Genomic DNA, 19,269 nt, shown 5'->3' with positions numbered 1-19,269 from the left:
TATGTCTCGATGGGTTGAAATATGGCCCTTGCTGTCGGCCTTTGTTTTTATAATTCACTGTGGATGTTATAACATTCCAACACAATGGGAACTGCAGCTAACCTTGGTTCCCAGGCCAGCTGTACTCTGTATTATCCTTACTGTTGGCTAATATCCAACCTTCACCCACAGCCTTACTATTCGACTATAGTAATCCTCTTTCTCACCCCAGGCTGCCTGGTCACAGCTTATAAGCAAAAGGGTTACATGTCATATATAATTCAGGTTACCATTGCATACAGTTAATTATTACAGACTTTTATATTTAATCCTTATACACGATTATAGGTCTATTCACGATTATAGGTCTATTACTGACGTTTATAAGACATTAATGGTTATAAGATAATAAGATAGTATTCTAAAAAACAAATAATCCATGATAATCTTACAATAGCGGGGTACCTCATCCACAATTTTCCAGTTGAGTTACTGGTGGGTGAGATTACTGCTACCAGCACTTGCTCAGACAATTTACCCACTTTGCAGATAAATCCATTCAATGGCATATCATGAGGTTCCAATAGTGAACAGGTGGGAAAACTTCCCCACTCATGATGTTACTGAAATTTAATTTCAACCTCACAACAAATTCACAGGAGTTACTGAGATAAACCAATTTCCTTCTGTAGCATTTAAGGCTGTGAGATTATTCTGAAGAATACATTTCCACATTAGTTCCAGACACTTCATACTATGTTCAACTCCAATTCACCCCAAATTACATTTGATGCCCATTGTCTTTATATTAACAGTTATCTTCATCTTCCATCATAATATTGCCTTCCTCATTCCCCACATTGTTGCTGCCTTTAATCAACTTCCATAATTCACTTCTCTCTTCACTCTACCTCCAAAATCTTCCTGTTCTTTATACTCCCTCTACAATTTTCTTGTTTTATTCACTTTGTCACTACTTCTCTTGTTCTCTACCATCACTTTTTCTCCTTTCTGCTTTCACTTTTCATGCTCTCATTATTTTACCTCCGGTTTCCCTATTCTCTTCATTCTGCCTCCAATTTCTTGCTTATTTCACTGTATTTCCACAACAGTTTAATCTAATTAATCCAAACATATAATAGATAGTTAGTATTCCACTTAGACATAAAGGAAAAAATGCAATAATTGAAATGAGTAATAACAATAAAAGGTTGGAGCAATAATGATAGCCTGCCATTAGATGTTACTAGAATCTTATATCAAATCATAATTATAATCATGACAGATATACAACTACAACATCATTACTGCATATCATGGCAGAGTGACTTGGATAGAAACATAGAAACATAGAAAATAGGTGCAGGAGCAGGCCATTCAGCCCTTCTAGCCTGCACCGCCATTCAATGAGTTCATGGCTGAACATGAAACTTCAGTACCCCCTTCCTGCTTTCTCGCCATAACCCTTGATCCCCCGAGTAGTAAGGACTTCATCTAACTCCCTTTTGAATATATTTAGTGAATTGGCCTCAACTACTTTCTGTGGTAGAGAATTCCACAGGTTCACCACTCTCTGGGTGAAGAAGTTTCTCCTCATCTCGGTCCTAAATGGCTTACCCCTTATCCTCAGACTGTGACCCCTGGTTCTGGACTTCCCCAACATTGGGAACATTCTTTCTGCATCTAACCTGTCTAAACCCGTCAGAATTTTAAACGTTTCTATGAGGTCCCCTCTCATTCTTCTGAACTCCAGTGAATACAAGCCCAATTGATCCAATCTTTCTTGATAGGTCAGTCCCGCCATCCCGGGAATCAGTCTGGTGAACCTTCGCTGCACTCCCTCAATAGCAAGAATGTCCTTCCTCAAGTTAGGAGACCAAAACTGTACACAATACTCCAGGTGTGGCCTCACCAAGGCCCTGTACAACTGTAGCAACACCTCCCTGCCCCTGTATTCAAATCCCCTCGCTATGAAGGCCAACATGCCATTTGCTTTCTTAACCGCCTGCTGTACCTGCATGCCAACCTTCAATGACTGATGTACCATGACACCCAGGTCTCGTTGCACCTTCCCTTTTCCTAATCTGTCACCATTCAGATAATAGTCTGTCTCTCTGTTTTTACCACCAAAGTGGATAACCTCACATTTATCCACATTATACTTCATCTGCCATGCATTTGCCCACTCACCTAACCTATCCAAGTCACTCTGCAGCCTAATAGCATCCTCCTCGCAGCTCACACTGCCACCCAACTTAGTATCATCCGCAAATTTGGAGATACTGCATTTAATCCCCTCGTCTAAATCATTAATGTACAATGTAAACAGCTGGGGCCCCAGCACAGAACCTTGCGGCACTCCACTAGTCACTGCCTGCCATTCTGAAAAGTACCCGTTTACTCCTACTCTTTGCTTCCTGTCTGACAACCAGTTCTCAATCCACGTCAGCACACTACCCCCAATCCCATGTGCTTTAACTTTGCACATTAATCTCTTGTGTGGGACCTTGTCGAAAGCCTTCTGAAAGTCCAAATATACCACATCAACTGGTTCTCCTTTGTCCACTTTACTGGAAACATCCTCAAAAAATTCCAGAAGATTTGTCAAGCATGATTTCCCTTTCACAAATCCATGCTGACTTGGACCTATCATGTCACCATTTTCCAGATGCACTGCTATGACATCCTTAATAATTGATTCCATCATTTTACCCACTACTGAGGTCAGGCTGACCGGTCTATAATTCCCTGTTTTCTCTCTCCCTCCTTTTTTAAAAAGTGGGGTTACATTGGCTACCCTCCACTCCATAGGAACTGATCCAGAGTCAATGGAATGTTGGAAAATGACTGTCAATGCATCCGCTATTTCCAAGGCCACCTCCTTAAGTACTCTAGGATGCAGGCCACTCATAGGTTAGATGAGTGGGCAAATGCATGGCAGATGAAGTATAATGTGGATAAATGTGAGGTTATCCATTTTGGTGGTAAAAACAGAGAGACAGACTATTATCTGAATGGTGACAGATTAGGAAAAGGGGAGGTGCAACGAGACCTGGGTGTCATGCTACATCAGTCATTGAAGGTTGGCATGCAGGTACAGCAGGCGGTTAAGAAAGCAAATGGCATGTTGGCCTTCATAGGGAGGGGATTTGAGTACAGGGGCAGGGAGGTGTTGCTACAGTTGTACAGGGCCTTGGTGAGGCCACACCTGGAGTATTGTGTACAATTTTGGTCTCCTAACTTGAGGAAGGACATTCTTGCTATTGAGGGAGTGCAGCGAAGGTTCACCAGACTGATTCCCGGGATGGCGGGACTGACCTATCAAGAAAGACTGGATCAACTTGGCTTGTATTCACTGGCGTTCAGAAGAATGAGAGGGGACCTCATAGAAACATTTAAAATTCTGACGGGTTTAGACAGGTTAGATGCAGGAAGAATGTTCCCAATATTGGGGAAGTCTAGAACCAGGGGTCACAGTCCAAGGATAAGGGGTAAGCCATTTAGGACCGAGATGAGGAGAAACCTCTTCACCCAGAGAGTGGTGAACCTGTGGAATTCTCTACCACAGAAAGTTGTTGAGGCCAATTCACTAAATATATTCAAAAGGAAGTTAGATGAAGTCCTTACTACTAGGGGGATCAAGGGGTATGGCGAGAAAGCAGGAATGGGGTACTGAAGTTGCATGTTCAGCCATGAACTCATTGAATGGCGGTGCAGGCGAGAAGGGCCGAATGGCTTACTCCTGCACCTATTTTCTATGTTTCTATGTTTCTATGTTTCTATGTTTCTATTGCTTTGGTCTTTTTAACTATTTTGCTCGATGGCTGACCTTATTCTATCTCCCTTATCTTTGTGCTATTATCATCACCTCTACACACATCATTCTTATTTTTTCATCAAATAATCACACCATTTTTCTATTATTTTAGTAGTATTTGTTAGACAATACAATTTATAGAAGTTTATTAACATTTTCTTGCTTCCATATATTGATCTGCTTTGCTAACTGTTAAGCAGTGTGTCTACATGCATCAGTATGTGATGACACACATCTGGCTGAGTTTGCTATGTCTATCCATGGAAAATTCATGCCAATAGCACCCATGACCAATCATGTTATTGCTTTGTACAGATGGCATCAATTCTTACAAAATTCAAAAAATGTAGACAATCATTTTGTGTTGCATAGCTTAGGTTATTTTGTGTTTGGATTCAGTAATGGTACCATATAAAGGTAAAGTTCTTTTGTTTTATTTTACATAATGTAAGGAGACAGGAAATATAAAGAAAACGTTTCAGATTAACAAGAAAACGAGTCCTATTACATTGAAGCAGGAAAGAATTTGTCAATCATGTCAACAGAATAAATCCAAATGTCAAAACGCAGATTGTTTATTGCAACCAAATGTTGAATATGAAATTGAACAGTGACAGCAGCTAAGGTGATTGACACCTCTCCCAATTTAAAGGAAATGAGAAGAGGAATGGAACTAAGAGAGACCGCCTGAAATATTGATTTTGCAGTGATCTGGTCCATTACAACAGGTAGAAAACTGAAGCCTGCACCACTGTCCTGGAACTAAGCAATAAAGGTGTTAGTCTCATTGCTCTGATGTTAAATTGGTTAAATCCCATTGCAGTTTGACTGTTGCCTTTGAGGATAATCATAAGGTCTCAATTTGCCTTTCAACTGGCTAACGTTTTTCAAAATTGAAGATAAGGCTACTTTGATTAGTACCTCCATTTGGTGCCTCCCAACTGTGACAAGATCTGAAACTCAGCTTGTGGGGAGTGTGACGAGATCATGGCTTACCATTACATTGGGGTTCCATGATGCTGTATTATCGTGCTGCTTATCAGTTCAGTCTCTGAATTGTCAATGCAATTCTTTTTACTATTTTTTGACTCTAAGGTGTTTAAAGTCAGATTTTAATGTTAACAAAACATTGCCATAGTGGACAGGTTGTCACAATGTAGATAAAGATTTTTATTCTATATATTCATAATGGATAAATGATGGAGAGGTATGGATTACATCAGTAACAAAACAATAAAAGAGATCAAATAACAAGATTTATTATGTAATGTCAGAGAGTACTCAATGTGTCAAAACGATAAGTAAGCTGCTCTTAAATGTTATTTTAGTGCAACCATTCAAAGTTCATTTATCTGACCAATAGCAGATATTTCTCTGCTGCAGAAACAAAAATGCTTGTGGCCTCTAGTGACAAGTAACATAATGGTTACATGAAATGGAATTGCCTTCTGAAAGAATACAAATAAATGACAGTCCAAGTACCACATGTGTGCTACAAACAATGGTTTAAAATAGGAAGAATAGGAAACACAAGCATGGTATTTCTATAGATTCCTTGTGTACAGAGATTAGCTCCCTGAGTGGGTTAGGCAGTGAGTTAGAGGAATCTGCACTTTGTGAGCAGGAGCAGCAACTAGTGAAAAGGACAGTCCAGAAGACAGCTTGCTGGAGGGCAAGTTCGACCCAAGTTCCGCTGAGGAGGGCAGAAGTGCTGACTTCAGCGACCCAGCCTTCAAATGAAAACTCATTACAAACTCTGAACTCCAACATCTGCTCCACCCTGGAAAGGCGCACAGATCACATGGGTAAGGGCTTTAAAAGCCTCACTGATCTCAAGTCTTCAACCTCTGGGCACCCAATCAGCATTTCTCAAGGAAAGCAAGGCAGGAAGTACAGGTTGAAGCTCTCAAATCCGGTACTCTTTGGCCTGGCAACCTCCCTGGTCCAGCATCACTCCTGGCGAGGGGTTGCAACCCGCGCTGTGTCCTAAGTTCATCAAGTTGAGTAATTTTTAAGAGTATGGAAAATAAGAAAGATGACAGGGAAAGGCCGATTGCTGTACTTACACAGATCCCAATACGCGATAAAGCACTTGGGTGCCCACGAAAACCGATGCCTCCAAACGGCGCAGACATCACCCAAAGTAATACAGGCTGAAACCTGCCACAGATCTGGGGCACAAATGCCGGTGAGCGGGCGGGCAGCCCTCGGGTCCAGTGACATCGTTGTTGCCCCCTCCCAACAATACACGCCCCGAGCTGCCATTCACCTTTTTGATGTTGGACTTGGAGGCTGGATGGAAATCCTTTTTATACAAGAAATTGGCAAATGGTTTCCCCATGTCCACGGGAACCGCTTCACAGCCGTCATGCCTGAAAATGGAGTCGGGATCAGGAGGAGCCGTGGGTTCCCATAGGGACGGAACGAGGCGTCACAGAGAGGTGGGAGCACTGGCGGGTCAGAGAGGAGGTGAGGGCTCGACCGGGTGTCAGGTGAGGGGATCTTAGTGTTTATTTAAATTGGGTACTGCTGACAATGTTGCTGACAATGACCGGGCCGGGTCATTGTCAGCAGCATTGTCAGACCTCTGTGATGGAATCAGCCACCTCCATTACCAAAACTAAGAAAACAAACGCTGACATACGGTGCCTGGAGAAGCCGCCGTATTCCCCTGATTGTGATGGTTATCCAGAGCTCTCCCACCAAGCGGCTGGCTCTCAGCGAGATCACCAGTTCCTCCAGAGCCGCTTCACCTTTTTCCGAGGCTCCTACCAAGGCTGGAAGAACTCCGTGTGTCACAATCTCTCCTTGAACGAGTGCTTCATCAAACTGCCAAGGGCCTGGGCAGACCTGGCAAAGGTCATTACTGGACCATTGACCCGGCCAGCGAGTTCATGTTTGAGGAGGGCTCCTTCAGGCGCAGACCGAGGGGCTTTCGCAGGAAATGCCAAGCCCTTAAGCCCATGTACAGCATGATGAACGGATTGGGGTTCAACCACATCGCAGAGACCTATAACTTCCAAGGGTCAAGAGGACCCATCTCCTGCGCCCCCAATGGCCTTTCTATAGATAGTAGCATCAACATGTTGAATGGACATTTGCCCAGCAACGTTGACGGTATGGATTTACCGGGACATTCTGTCTCTCACCTCTCGGCCAACAATGGTCACTATATGGGAAGCTGTACAGGATCTCTGGTCGGAGACTATCCCAACCATGCCAACAGCTCACTGCCCACATCTCCCTTGCTGACCAGTGGTGGGTGATGGAGCCGCACTCCACGTACACTACCTTCAGCATGGGCTTCTTCGGCCTCCGCGCTGAACAACGAGGCTCCTTACACCAAACAGTGGCCTCTCTCGCTGTGCAACCCTTCGGCGAATCTCATTTCCAACCTGCAAGCACACTTCCTAGATCAGTCCTATTTACATCAAAATAGTCACAATGCGGCCCTAATACAAGGTACGGAGCAAATGGTACTATAGTTATAGATTAGCAAAAATAGCTTTTGTAGGAAGCAATTCTAAAACTTTGCTGACAGTGGGATTTGTAAGTCTGGGGTTTGGGGTCGGTGTGACCTCCCATGGTCTGGCAAATTCTCTTGTCTGGCACAGGCCAGGTGCCAAGGGTGCCAGATTAGAGAGGTTCAACCTGTACCATTAGGCTCCACGTGCTTCATTTCTATATATTAGTACAACACCTGCACCTGTTGTAGGTGCAGGCGGCCAAGGTGGCCATTAACCGGTCCAGGCAGCGGGCGGTCGAGGGGGTCGTTCAAAACGACTGCTGCCTCTCTTTCGCGGTTACGTTCGAGCCAGGGAGGCCCTGGAGATGGAGCACGCGATATCCACCAGTACACTCACGGCCTTCCATGAGAGGTGGGCGCCGGAGGGACTGGAGTGCATCATCACCCCTGGCAACCAAATTCTAATTTGATTAAAGGTTTTCGTTAAAGTTTTAAATAGTTAATTTGTGGGTTGTAGTGCCCTTGCAAAAAGGGGGCATTTGATTTAAGTTTCAGCTAAAATAGTTGTAGGTGCAGGCGCTCTCGCCTCCTTCAGAAGTCCCAAGGCAATGCAAAGGCGGGCGGATAGTAATTGGTCTCCAGCCCTTTTTCTTCCCCTTTGTGTCTGGGAATTGAGCATTCTTCAGCACATAGGAGAGGAAATGGGCCATAATTTGTTTAATCTTTTCAATTAAAGATTCTCAATAGGTTTTAGTATTGCAGTTACTTCCAGCATTTTAAATATTTATAGTCTGTAGTGTCACATTAGTAATGGCAAGATACAGCAGTTTTAATGTAGTTGTGCTTTTACATTGGCAATTACAGATTTTTCAATTTGTCCACTGAACTTCATGGTAAGATTTAATATGGATCTACAGATTAAATTCCAACAGCAGTATGTGCATCTTCCAGTCAAAACTTGTGGGTTAATCGTATTTAGATAATATATGAACTTCATAACACAAAGTGGTTTACTATCTATATATCTCCCAGAGAACTTATTTCTTCTTATCCTGACTCCATTTTTCTCCCCTAGTCCATCTAAAATTGCAGCTCTTCTAATGACCTTTGTCACTTTAACCAATTCCAGTTTCCTGGTCCTAACCGGCTTCTTTTCACTATCCCCCTACACCGCCATCCCTCACTAGGACGGCCTGCGCTTCTTCCTTGAACAGCGGCCCAACTTGGCTCCATCCAACACCAGCCTCCTCCGCTTTGCAGACTTGTTCCCACATTTAACAATATTTCCATCAACTCCATTCACTTTCTCCAAATAAAGGGTGTTGCTATGGGAACCCAACTGGGTCCTAATTATGCCTGTCTTTTTATGTGATATGTTGAACATGATTTACATCTCTTCTTTCAGTACTCAGGTACACAGGTGACTGTGTCGGTGCTGCTTCCTGTTCCCGCCCTGAGCTGTAGAATTTCATTCATTTTGCTTCTAACTTCTACCCCTTCCTTACCTTCATGTGGTCCAGCTACTAATATATATTACAATCCCACTGATACCCACAACTATCTTGATCTTACTTCTTCCCATCCCACTTTGTTTAGGAACTTCATTCCCTTCCCCCAGTTTTTCCATCTCTGTCACATCTTCTCTGACCACCTACCACACGAAAAGCTGTCAAGATGTTCTCCTTTTCCTCAGCTTGAGGATTTCTATCCAACCTGGTAGACAAGTCCCTGGACCTTATCTGTCCCATTTCCCGCCCTCACTCTTTTCCTCCCTCCCTCCCCCCCCAAAAAAAACGGCTGCCATCTCTCCCGGATTGCCCAGAAGTCTTCAGTTGGTGACTGGTCTCCCCGGGGTGCCACTGCTTGTGGTTCTGGGGAGGTTACCCTTGTATGCCGCTTGTCTTTGCTTTCAGCCGATCACTATTACATTCCTCAGTCTCAGCTTGTTGCCAAGCCAATGCAGCCTTGTTCCACTTTCAGTGTAGTTATGGTGCAGAAGGAGTTATTGTGCAGAGCAGGACTACGGAGAGGATTGCAAGGGAGTGAGCTAGAAAATGCCAGGTAGGTCAGAAAAGCATCTCTTGCACTGCATGTAGCCAGTGCAAAGGGTAAATACCTACCTGTCCTCTGCCCTTCGCAGTTACACTCCAATTATCTGTGAACTCGGGGAGAAGTATTGAGTTTTTAGTTAAAAGGAACATATATTAGAGGATATAAAAGAGATTCATCTTTCTTTTGTCACTGTAGTAATTCAAGGTTGTCAACCCTTCCCCATTGTCCAGGACTGTCCCGGGATAGGTGATTGTTCTCCCGGGTGCTGGGAGAAAGGTCCTGTACTCGGACTCTCAATCCCCGCCCCGCATCGTCCTGTGCTCGCCCTGTGGCTCGACGTGCTGCCAATCTTCACTTTCAGCCAATCGGCCCTTCATCCCACGTTGGAACTTTGTTGTGGCTGGTCCGAAGTTACAGTTTAATAAGCGGCATTGGAGACGGAATCGGAATTTTAAAGAAGCAAAGCCAAACTGAGAGAGAATGACAAAGGAGAGAATCATAATTCCAGTTCTATCTACAAATAGTGTAGGAAGCAAACCAGACAGCTTCTATAGGAAAGGAGAATATCCATTTTTAGGGCATAGCTCTTGATGTAGGTATTACAGATAAACAGCTTATAAGAAGGAATGTAGTGAGGGGGGGGGGGGTGTTGAGATAAGTGGGGTGGGGGCGAGGTGTAGCTGAAGGGGGGAGGTGGGGGTGAAGGGGACCACACACAAGAATGATTGGGTGGAGAAGAGGACATGGTTGATTCTCAGAACTGATTGTAGCATAAGGCAACAGCTGGTCTGGAGTGAGATAAGAGGGAGATAAAAGGCATATAAAAGAATGATTTGCATTTATATAACGCCTTTCACAACCTCACATGAGATGCAGAGAATGTGTAATTGGCAAAGCAGATTTGCTAAATTGCAAGTGGGAGAGCATGGAAGCTGGCAACCATCTCCTGTTCTCTACCCAATCAATCTAACAGCTCATTCTTTTTTCTTTTCTTGTCTACAAGGGGTGGAGATCCCCTATGGCTGGCGGGGTGGTCTACACTCCTGGTGTTTACCTGCCCTTTTCTTTCACCACATTCCTGGCCCATGGGAGCCTTCTCTTTGCCAGATTTTCCATGCTTCCCTCCCTCTCCACTATTCTGCTTTGGCCAATCATATATCCTCCAGACACATCTTTTGTGTCATTCATTTTTCTTTTGATCACCTCCTTGCACCATCAACTCATCCTCCACCTAATTACAGACCTCTCCGTTTCTCTGGCCCCTTCCCATTCCCTTTGATGACCAGATCTCAAAACAATTTTTAGTGAAAGAAAATATATGCATCAAACAAGCCCTAAATTAGAATTGGATAGCCCTTAATATATAGCCAACTGAGTAAGAATCATAGTGAAAACTTTCAATATTACATGCAAATTAATAGAGTGTTCAGGAAAATGCATCCGGTGTGGGGCATTTTAACTATAAATGAGTGGAGTTCTCTCCCAGACACTGGAGCAATTTCCATTTCTTTAAAAACGGAATGGCAGTGGGCAAAATTAAAATGTTTGTTCTTCCCACCCACTTACAGCTGCTTTTACAGGGGATATTATTCCTGACGGATTATATATATGTGTGTGTGTGTATATGTTTCCCGCCTATGGGTAGCATATATTATGCTGGAAACTTCGGCGAGGGACCTCGCCCTGAAACTGGGTCAGGTCCCTCGCCGACTTCTCTGGACGATCACTGCTCCCGCTCTGCCCACTTCCTGCCCTTTCTGCTGGGGCACCAAAATCACCTCCCACTGTTTTTGCTTAGTGCGCAATTCTTTCTACAACACCATTAAAGGAAGTTTGTCACCATTTTGTGGCGTGAATCTGAATTGGCATAATGTGGCAAAGAAGATGAAATTTGTTTTGTTTAACTACATTGTGCAGAAGCATATGTAGTCGTTTTATTAACACAGTGATATTTTAGTGTCACAACTGATACTTTGGTCATGCAGATACTCTAATCGTCCTGTGTATTGATAAACAGGATTGAAAAGCTATCCCTAATTTACAGGGGATGACAATAATAATCTGTTAATTCTCACTTGCTGAACCAAGGTTGTTACAGTATGCATTGCATTGTGGAAAATCTATAATCCACTCGTTTGTTACTCGGTTCAAATGCACTTAGCCACCGCCACAATCAAATTCATCATCCTTAGTGACAGCTGCCTCCTTTTGCATCTTCTTGTTGTGTCATCTAATATACAGAGGGAAATGGTGCAGTTATTTGCTTTTCTAAATATTCAAACTGGGTCAAATTTCTAGAAGAAGTAAAGAATTGTAAAGTTATTGTCAGAATTTAACTGAAATTTAACCAGAAAATGCTGAAAAGACATTCAGGGGTGTCAGGGTAACTTTCCGGTAAAGACCTTTGTTCAGGACAGTTTTGATGAAGAGTCTCTACCTGAAACATTAACCTATCCTTTTCTTTTCCAACGTTAATGATGCTGTGTATTTCCAGGATTTTGCAATTTTTAACATCTAAAATGTGACTCAAAATTGGGGTCAAGTTATCCATTGTATTTATTTAAATCTTAATTAGGAGAAACTATTGGACAAAGACTAATGGCAAAAGAGGCGCATTATAATTCTCATCTGGAAAGCAGAAAGGAGGTAAAACATTAGAAAGAGGTAGCGTGTCAGGAACTCGGGAAGTTGAAGAACATTTATACATGTTCGGATGACAACAGCTAGTTAAAGTGTTGACCTCTCGGTTACTAATAGAACAGTATTCACTGCATTGGGGCACAATGACAGGATGTGATAACCTTCGAGAATCACATATGGACAACATTTTCATCGCTTTTCCTAATCGTTCTGTAACACTAATGGATGAACAACTCAGTCAGCAACTCTCTGGCAAACGGCCCTGTTCCACAAGACTGCCTGATTGCCCATGTGTTGAAATTGTTTGGAGCTAGGTGTGTTTATTAAAAAGGCATTGTTTGACAGAGCTTTTTTGGTCACCATGCCACACAATGGCATCACACATAATACGGTAATGTAATTTGAATCATTGCATGTCTTGTCCTCACTTGTACATGTTTCACAATGATAATAATAAAAAGGTTGCTTGGCTTGTCTCTCAGTCCACCAGACTTGAAATCGTCACATAATAGAGACAATTCCCATTAAACTGAAAAATTATATATTCCCACTTCATACGCCCTACACTGCACAACGAGGCGATGACCCAACATAGTCGGTGATAGTAGATGTGTCAGATTTCTGCCACAGCCTGTGTTTGAAAGTTTTTTTAATTGTCTAGGCTAGAAAGATTGTTACAAGATTTATTATTATATTGATAAAGTCTTTCTCCCCTCTTCAGGTTCTCTATGTCTTGTATGCAGGTGACCAAGCCCATTGAGGTTGGCCAGTAGCAATTGTTTGAGACTGAGCCATGGTAGTTCACCTTCCTTTTCTTTCTAGAGTCTCACTTGGCACCTCCCACATGGTACAGCCAAGACTGACAACTCATTGTGTGTGCGTATTGCAGACATAAACTTATCTCCTAACAATTCATGGTACAGTTCAGTGGAAGACTGCACTCCTTGCATCCTCACAGCATTAGTTCGGAATGAATTTATTCAAATTACCAGTGTTTATGATGCATTGTTTAAAAGAATATTCAGGGGAAATATATTTTCTTCAATAAATTCAGCAGCCATGAATTCATAAAGTGTTACCATGGGGAGAATGTTAACCCCTAAAATAGATGGGTTGGGGTCAGGTGGGAGGCTAAAGAGTTAAAAAACAGAATCCCGACCCCAACCTGACTACTTCCAGTTTTAACGGAGGCGGGACAGGGGTGGGCAGCCAACCTGTTGCCAGGGGGCGAGTCATCCATTTAAATATTATAATCAGTCAGGCGAGCCTCATAATTAACCAACATTACAAATGTAACTGTGACTGGTCAGTTTCACAGGTCTCGGGGAACTTGGCAGCTAAAGTAAGGAGAGGGCTGCTGGATCCAGGAGGTAAATGCTTTTCCACTTACCTCCTGGACCCAGCGTCCCTGCCTCACCCAACCCCCGCAATCGAACAACTCCCCAAGGCCTCCAATATCCCCCCCGGCCGCTGATCCCCCCCCCCGACCCCACCCCCACCCACAAGGCCTCCGATCAGTTTCCTGCCCCCCCCCACCCCCTCTCCTTCCAGCCCCAATGCTCCTCCAGCCCCGATCTTCCTCCTTCTCCCAACCATCATCATAGGCCCAAAATAGGCTCGAAATCGAGGAAGACTTGCTTCCACTCTAAAAGTGAGTTCTCAGGTGGCTATCCAGTTCAGTGTGAGTATTACAGTCTCTGTCACAGGTGGGGCAGACAATGGTTGAAGGAAATGGTGGGAGGGGAGTCTGGTTTGCTGCACGCTCCTTCCGCTATCTGCGTTTGATTTGTGCATGCTCTCGGCAACGTGACTCGAGGTGCTTAGTGCCCTCCCGGATGCTCTTCCTCCATTTTGGGTGGTGTTGGGCCAGGGATTCCCAGGTGCCGGTGGGGATGTTGCACTTTATCAAGGAGGCTTTGAGGGAGTCCTTGAAACGTTTCCTCTGCCCACCTGGGGCTCGCTTGCCGTGTAGGAGTTCCAAGTAGAGAGCAGAGTAGAGTCTCCCGATCACCCCCCCACTCGATCCCACCCTCCCTCCTCCCTGTGGCCTACCCGCCTGCAGCCAGCCAACCTCTATCTGGCTGGCTGCAGGCGGAAAGCAGAATTTTGAAATGCTAATTAGGCCTTGCCATTAAATTCGGCAGGGCTTGCAAGAAACCTATTTTCCGGATTTGCTAACTGGTTTCTAGCCACCCCTCACCACTCCCGACCTACCTCCACATTAAAATTCTGGCCTATGTGCGGGCAATGTTATTGAGAAAGCAGCCAATTGATTAACATCTGAGACAGCAATTAACCAATTAAGTCTACTGCAATTATTATGTTACAGATTAATTTAGACAGTCTCAAGAACAGGATTTCCTTAAAAACATATTTACAGTATATGCAAATCTGTACCTTTAAATCGGCCCTCTGGCCCATTTAGTATAAAAATCACAGGTGAGGTTTCCCGCCACATTTACTTTTATTCAACTGGTAGTTTATTTAATATAGTCAGTTTTTGTAAACAACAGTCCAGGCCAACAATGAAGGAAGAATGTGGGCCTTTGTAGAATCAATGGGGCTGAAATTGCGCTCGGAGGCTTCACGCGGGCAATTGCCTCCGACCTGAATTTACCTGGTGGTCCGGGAGGAGTGTGAGATTCCGTTGGGGAGGCCTTCTTTTCCCGCGCTGCGAAGCGCGCTCCTGTCCTCCAGGTTCCCATGGAGAAGGTGCAGTCACATGTGACTGCTCAGCCAATCAGGTACTGTATTCCACAGCTTTCTCATTAATAGCAATGAGAACTCCATAGTTCTCATTTCTCATTGCTATTAATGAGAAAGAAAACCCAAAGACACTAAACACATATAATAAAAAATAAAAAACACATCTCACATAATTAAAATTAATTGAAATTAAAGTTAATACATATCTTAGAGAAATTTTTTTCCCGAGTTTTTAATATGTTTTTTAATCATGGTTAAAAATATGGGTTTTAAAAATATAGGTTTTTAAATTTAATTAAATGTAATTATATTTTTGTATGTTTTTAAACTCTTATGCCTGTAAAAGTAAGCTATGCGCCTGCTTTTATCAGGCGCAAGAATTTTGAGGACATTTGCTGGGCAAGATATGGGTAAATACCGCAATCTTGCCTTTGCAAATGTTCTAGCACCCGATATGCGTTGGATCTGTCAGGCACCTTGTGTGCTGAAAACCAGCTTTTCCGATGCCTTCTCGAGTCCGTAGACTCTCAGTCCGGACCCAGGGAGGCCGGAATTTCCAGGCCAATAATATCTCAATTAATGCATTGTTTAGTATTATAGATCATTCAAAAGTGAATTGCTCTCTCTATTGAAGCAGTTAATGAAGAGACATTGGAACAAGACTTAAAAGCTCAAATCTGAAAGAACAAAGAAAAAAATAACAAATAGGATGGTTGAGCAGCTCAAATAACTAAGTACTGGATATTTAACGAGAAGGTGAGGTCAAGTCCTAAGGCTGTAAGAGTGCTGTTACTTCTCAACTCTCCAAGTATGGAAGCCAAGTGTCCCATTACTGAAGCAAGCTATATTGGCATTGCTCAAATTGCCCCACCAGGGTTGTATATTCTTAAGACGATGAATCAAAAGTATGAATCGAACAGATCCATTTAGCTCATCAAGCCTGATCCCTACATAGACCACATACAATCCATTCTCTTACAGAGTCTATCTCACCTATTTAAAACCTTGAGGCTTGGTCATGTAACAACATTGAGAGGCTAGTGGAGAAGTCCAAAGTCCAGAATGCCTTACCTTCTGGCTCAAGAAAGATACATTGCACAGAGTGGAAAAAAACCCAGAGGAACTTGTTTATGTGCGACATTTTTTTAAATGATTCCGTAACCAAATAAATTTCTTCTTGCAGAGTGCAAAACAGGTTTATGACTGACTGCATGGCAAAACCACGGACATGTTTTTAATGTCGTTGCTTCTTTCAGAAGGAATGCAATCTGACTCCATTAATTTTACCCACAACCTGCCAATAAATTCTCTGTGCGCCACATCACATCTTAGATCCCTGCTCTTGATTGCACGTGACAGCTTGTTAAATCTTAAATGCCAATTACATGCTTTTCTTGCTGAGTGCAGATTTTTCTCCAAATAATGATGAATCGAGGAATTAATAATTGCTGGCCTTGAGCCCCATTCCACACTGAATTATAAACAGACAGGTAAACTGGATGCCCATCCCCAATAACTGCATTTGCTGTCAAAAAGATCCTGCTTTACCTAATAAATCTGTCAACACATCTTTATGCCGCTTCACAGCATAGCCACTCTGATCAGAGTTTGGCAAAAGCATGTGCTGCCTCTGTCTGTACAAAGGAAACTAAGTTTCTCAACTACACAAAAAGTAATACATTTACAATTTGCAAAAAAAGTGCCTATTTCTCCCAATATGTCTAAAATCAGATCACTCTTGTAGTTTATGTGTATATGTATACATTTTTCATTCTCAAACGGTGGAAAAAAGATGTCATCTAATCAGGGACAGTTAATGTGTTTTCTGCCAGGCCAGGCTCCTTTGAACTGGATAATCAAAACTGGCTGTGTAATATAAAACATCTTTTGAACATAGAAACCGTGTAAATTCTGGCTTAAACAGATAAAAACAGTTCAGTTTCACTAATCATCGCATGTGTTTGCAGCCAAACAGGCAATATTTTAGCCTAGCCTAGTGCAGAGAAGGACCACTCTTGTTTTGCCATACTGGAGTGTGGTCTGATGTCTGTTTTATATGGTTTGATGTGATTGCACATCTTGAAATTCCTAACTTACTGAGTTAGATGGTTCATAGAATCAAAGAATGGTTACAACACAGAAGGAGGCCATTCGGCCCGTCGAGCCCCATGGCGGCTCTCTGCAAGAGCATTTCAGCTGGCCCCTCGCCCTTTCCCCATAGCCCTGCAAATCTTTTTGCTTCAGTTTTGAAAGCCACAATTGAATCTGTCTCAATTACCCCTTCAAGCAGTGTATTCCAGATCATAACCATTCGCTGCGTAAAAATGTTTTTCCTCAGACAGTCCAAAGGTTCCCTTTTCACTGCCGTCGTCTGGTGTTAACAGGTCGGTAATGACCACAAAATGGAACCGGTAGCCTGTCCGGCCCAGTAACATCGGTGATGTGGCCAGCTCCATTTTAAAAAAGGCCTACTGCCAGGTGTCCAAAGCGCCCGCCTGTTTTAATATGGAAATTGGGGTCTTCTGACGTAAACAGGACCCCGATTGTCATTTTGGGTGGGAACTGGTCAGAGCTTGCGCCGTGTACACTCCGATCAGTTCCATGGTCAATGGAACCGAAGAGGTCTGCCAAAGGTAAGTGTCCAATCACTTCTGTGGGCCCCGGAGGAGCAGGATTACTCCACCAGGTTCCACAAATATAATCTGTGCCACTGCCAATCGCGATTCCCGTTCCCCCCCCCCCGCAACCTAGCTTGCTGGCCGGCTCGCTACGGAGGGCTCATTCCATCGAACAGCAGCGGGATGCCTATTTGGCGCTCCGCAGCTTGCCTACCAAGTTTAAATGTGTCTGGGGCCTTCTTGGCGTCAGAACGGTCAGATGGCCAGCTCCACTAGTCAGTTTCTACTTGGATGTCACTCAGTTGGCTACTTTCTGCCTTCTTATTAGCAGTGCAATCACACAATAACATTTTGTAAACAGAAATTCAGACCAGAAGCTATTGAGGACATGTGAGGGCTGGCCCGGTGGAAACAGGGCGATAGCGGAGTGAAAATCACCGTGCACCAATGCTCCCTCTACATTTTTTGGCCCCGCAGCGCCTTAAAGGGGCCATTCAAAATTCTGCACATGTGTGATTTACTAATCAAAAGCTGGCTCACCGACTGAGCGTGACCGGTAGAGAGCTGTGCAGCCGCACAGCTTATAGGGGAGCATTGCCGTGCACCATTGCCACCCCATTACTGCTCTTCCACCATATTGGCTGGGTCCTGAATCGGGCAGATGCCTCATTACTGAATGCAAAATGGGGTCGTACTGTATGGCGTACATTGCAATTTCAAGGGCCAATGGGATGAAGCCCCGAAAGGTAAGCACAGAAGCAATTTTGTGTGGCTAGGAGGTACAAGAGCACCCCCTTCCACCCCCGGGGCTCCACAAGAATACTGCGGGTTGTTGCAGCACTGGGCCTCCGCCCCTCTCCCCCCCCCCCCCCCCCCCCCTGCGATTGGTTCTCCCCCCTGCCCCCCAGGCCCACCTGCCGACCGTGCAAGGGGGAACCCAGGCTGGCAGCAGCCCGCAGTATTCTGGTGGAGCCCAAAGTAGCACTCCTGCGCCACCTGGCCCCACAAAAATGCTTCTGCAGTTACTTTTCAGGGTCTTTTCTGCTTCACTGCCTGATACAACTGAGCAGTGCGTGCACGGCACACCCTGCACCCAGGAGTCTCTCGAAGTCGCATCAGGGTCCGACGTATATTGATGCCTGCAAGAATGAGGCTCCCGCTGAATTCAGGCATCACCTGGGCCACTTAGCTGAAGGCTCCAGGAACTATGAGGGTTGACGGAATCTGAATGAGAATGGGGGCGGCACAGTTATTTCTGCCAGGTGGGTCGAGTTAAAATTGACCCGAGAGTCTCTGAAATATTCACTGCAATACCACCATTAACCAATAGATGGCACTTACACTCTCAACACATCTAATAATATGCATGGGGTATTCGGCAGTAGCAGTAACACGAAACTGCTCAATCGGACAGCCAATCAGACAATATGGCAATTACTTTATTTTTCCAAAGTCGTAAAGAGCAAAACATCTGGTAAAAGGAGGGCCTGGCTTTTAGTTTTGTCTAAAATAAAACTGGCTAAGTGACTTAGTAAAAGGAACCAGAAAAAAGGAAGGTCAGATTTCTTTTTACTGAAAAGTTGGGATTAAATGAGCCTTCTTCAGCTGACCCTAACGAAAAACATTTTTAATTTGATTCAAATAACCCTCTCTGCCTATGTTGGATTACAAATTGCCCTTTTGTTCCAACACTAACACCTTACAATACGATTGAAGTAATTTGCAGTATGCCAGGATAACAGCTGAAGAAAACAGGCCACGAGAAAATTCCAGACATTTCCAACGATGTTTCTTAACCCTTTTTCTTCCACCTTTGTTGTAGCAAATGTCTCTGTATAGTAATTGTTTGCTGGTTGTTACAAAACATGAAGCGATGGTACAATGGGAGTACTTTTAACCTTTGGCAATAGCATAAAACCAGTGATATCGGATCACCAGCCCGTTAAGGAAAATTTGGCAGAAGTGCAGAACGGGCGTCTGATCCGATATCG

At 43.9% G+C, this 19,269-nt stretch overlaps 1 pseudogene; it reads left to right on the top strand.

Annotated features, from left to right (window-relative positions):
- Window positions 1-6,331: 6,331 nt before the first annotated feature.
- LOC139275537 (forkhead box protein F1-like) lies at window positions 6,332-18,496 on the top strand (annotated as a pseudogene).
- The last annotated feature ends 773 nt before the right edge of the window (window positions 18,497-19,269 follow it).

Source organism: Pristiophorus japonicus, chromosome 11 (genome assembly GCF_044704955.1).
Source record: "Pristiophorus japonicus isolate sPriJap1 chromosome 11, sPriJap1.hap1, whole genome shotgun sequence".
Taxonomy (NCBI): Eukaryota; Metazoa; Chordata; class Chondrichthyes; family Pristiophoridae; genus Pristiophorus; species Pristiophorus japonicus.
This window is presented reverse-complemented; position numbering and strand designations above follow the sequence as displayed.